Source organism: Rutidosis leptorrhynchoides, chromosome 9, assembly GCF_046630445.1.
Source record: "Rutidosis leptorrhynchoides isolate AG116_Rl617_1_P2 chromosome 9, CSIRO_AGI_Rlap_v1, whole genome shotgun sequence".
Lineage (NCBI taxonomy): Eukaryota > Viridiplantae > Streptophyta > Magnoliopsida > Asterales > Asteraceae > Rutidosis > Rutidosis leptorrhynchoides.
This window is the reverse complement of record NC_092341.1, coordinates 98,960,051-98,964,108: the sequence shown is the minus strand read 5'-3', so window position 1 is coordinate 98,964,108 and position 4,058 is coordinate 98,960,051.

The window sequence follows — 4,058 nt, the reverse complement described above, 5'->3', positions numbered from 1 at the left end:
CATGCAGACCAGGTTCAAGTCAGACTTATTAATATAATCTAACAACTACTAAGTCGAAGTCCAGACTCACTAATGCATCCTAACGACTTATCAGTTAGACACACTAATGCAGACATGGTTCGCTAAGACCACCGCTCTGATACCAACTGTGAAGACCCGTCCTAATCCATCCGGACGAAGTCCATATCGATTATAAACGATTCACAACAGTTGATTACATCGCGAGGTACTTGACCTCTATATGATACATTTTACAAACATTGCATTCGTTTTTGAAAAGACAATTTTTCATTACATCGAAAGTTGACAACATGCATACCATTTCGTAATATATCTTACTATAATTGACTTAATAATAATCTTGATGAACTCAACTACTCGAATGCAACGTCATTTGAAATATGTCATGAATGACTCTAAGTAATATCTCTAAGATGAGCAAATGCACAGCGGAAGATTTCTTTCGTACCTGAGAATAAACATGCTTTAAAGTGTCAACCAAAAGGTTGGTGAGTTCATTAGTTTAACATAAATAATCAATTCATAATTTTAATAGACCACAAGATTTCATATTTCCATTTCTCGTAAACATACGTCCCATGCATAGAGACAAAAAATATCATTCATATGGATTGAACACCTGGTAACCGACATTCACAATATGTATATAAGAATATCCCCATCATTCCGGGATCCTCCTTCGGACATGATATAAATTTCGAAGTACTAAATCATCCGGTACTTTGGATGGGGCTCGTTGGGCCCGATAGATCTATCTTTAGGATTCGCGTCAATTAGGGTGTCTGTTCCCTAATTCTTAGATTACCAGACTTAATAAAAAGGGCATATTCGATTAGATAATCCAACCATAGAATGTAATTTCGATTGCTTTTGTCTATTCCATAAAACAGTTATAAAAGCAGCGCATGTATTCTCAGTCCCAAAAATATATATTGCGAAAGCATTTAAAAAGGGAGCAAATGAAACTCACTGTACTGTATTTTATAGTAAAAATACATATGACGACATTGAACAATTGAACAATGTAGGGTGGCCTCGGATTCACGAACCTATATCATTTGTATATTCATTAATACATATAATCGTATTCAAATGAATATATATATATATATATATATATATATATATATATATATATATATATATATATATATATATATATATATATATATATATATATATATATATATATATATAAATCTATTAACTACATTATTTTTATATTAATATCATATATTTTTAATTTGTATGTACATTCAAATAGTTGATATTTTTATAGTTATATTAATATATTCATATACATATTTGTTTAATAATATAATTAAAAATTGATAATTTTTTGTTTGTAAGTGTTTATATAAATAATTTTAATAGGTTTTATGTATAAAGTTATGTTAAGTTTTAATATAAGTGTAGTATATATAATAAATATATTTTATGTACAAAATATTTATTTACTTAAAAATGATAGTTCTTGAGATTAATAAAGATAATATTAATAATCATATTATTTAATATTAATACCTATTTTTATAATAATATTATTAGTAATAACAATAATAATAATAATTATAATTGTAACAAGGGTTATGTTAACGATAATAATAATAGTTGGTAACTACTACTTATAATAACGGTAATAACAATAATAAATATCATTCATAATACATATTAATAATAATTCATACTTACTAATAATAATATCCTAATCATCATAATGATAACTAACACTTATTTCAACATTATCATTAATAATAATTATAATTACATGTGATAATAATAATAACTATAACTAATGATAATAATACAAATAACAATAATAAAAATAATAATTAATAATAATAATAATAACATAATAATTAGAATATTGGAAGAACTACCTTAATGAAAAGCCACAAAAAGAATTAAACACCCATGCCGGGTCTCGAACCCGAGACCTCTCGAACACATACAAATACACCAACCAGTCAAGCTAATGTGTCTTTCTGTTTTATTTCAGTAACCAACCCAATATAACCCGTATTCTCTTATTCTCCAGACTTCACCAATTTAATTCGGCCCAACTCATCAAATTCCAACTTACTAAATCCGAAAACAGCCCAACATAATTATTAATAATCCATGACCCAATACTAAAACAGTCCAACGTATAAAATTTGGTTAATCTAGTAACCTGATTCGCAAAAGGGCATAAATAAAAATAAAAGAAAAATAAAAAAAAATATAAACGCATGCATACATATCCTCACCTCATCATCCACTATCAATATTTTATTCCCTTCCACAAAAATCACGGCTTGATTAAGAGAAGAAAAAAAAATCGCTGGTGGCCCAAGAACAAAAAGTAATTCGGTTTCTTTTTCTTTCTTTTTTTTTTTTTAAAGTAGTCCATATGCTAAAGCTTTAATATGTCGGCCATCTAACAAAAATATAAAACGACGTGCAACAAAAAAATTATGGGTAGGCCATTGGCTTTATCAAAGTGTTGGTTGCATGTTTGTAGTAGCAAAAAAAAAAATATAAATAGAATAAACATGAAAAGAATGAATCGTGTGAAGGAGGTGAAGAGCTTGGTTTAAAAAAAATTTGTTGCAGCAGCACTAATCGGTGGTTGTTTGATATTAAAACAGGAAGCCGATAAATATAAATCAGAGGTTGGAGTTTATTGTAGGTTCTTGAGTGGTTGCTTCAAAGGGATCTAAAATGAGAGAAAAACAATAAAGATACATAAGATGATATTGGTGGTTTTGTTTTGGTTTCAATAAGCAAGAAATAGGAGGAAAAGGAAGAGGGAGATAGAGATGGTAGTCGACGTGGATGTGTTATTTGGTTGAGATGATGGCGAATGATGATGTATACGGAAGAAGATGTAAGTAAAATTGATAGTGGTCGCGGTTGATACAAAGACAAGGTGACGGGTGTTAAGGTGAAGAAGGTGAAACAGAAACGGCGGTTGATGGATGGTAATCGGTGATTGATGGTGAAGAAGAACATCAAGAAAAATGGTGGCGGTTTGTTATGGTATTAGGAGGATCATTTGTGTTGTATGTTGATCGGATAGAAGGAGAAACGGAACAAAAATTTAGTGTGTGTTCTTGGATTGGTTATGTATAGTATAGGTATATCATTTAAGTGGGTGAAGAACAAAACATAAAGTAATTTTAATATCACAATCTATAATATCATGGTTCACGGATGTGCAGTTAAGGAATTTGTATAGTGTGATTTTGGTACGTGATTTAACAGTTAGAGATATTATAATTGATCTGTGATATAGACATCTAACAGATTCCAGTAAAATTCGATAAGCACAAAAAAAAATGAATAAGAAAGTAGAAAATAAAGCTGGCTGATGATATATACAGACTTGGAGTTTTATTGACTATAATCTGTACTAACAATATTAATTAATAATATTAATACTTTTAGTTTAAGAATAATAATAGTAGTTTCCAATAATACTAATAATACTAATAATTTTTAATAACATTACTAATAATACATAATAATAATATTAATAATTATTATTAATAATAATGACAAATAATAACTATAATATTTATAAATATAATAATATCATGCTAATAATTATAAGGATGATAAAATAAAATAAAAATTACATAATGCTAATAATATTAATGATATCTATAATAATAATAATTTTTAATGATAAATACTTACTACTGGTAATTGTAGTGACCCGAACTTTTCCTTGTTTATATATATTAATTGAGATTGATATTTACATGATTAAATGTCTCCAACATGTTAAGCAATCAAACTTGTTAAGACTTGATTAATTGAAATATGTTTCATATAGACAATTGACCACTCATGTTGACCGGCGATTCACGAACGTTAAATCTTGTAAAAACGACATGACGATATATATATGGATATACATATGGTTAACATGAGATTATGATAAGTAAGTATCTCCATAAGTATATTAACAATGAGTTATATACATATAAACAAGACTACTAACTTAAGGATTTCGAAACGAGACATATATGTAACGATTATCGTTGTAACGA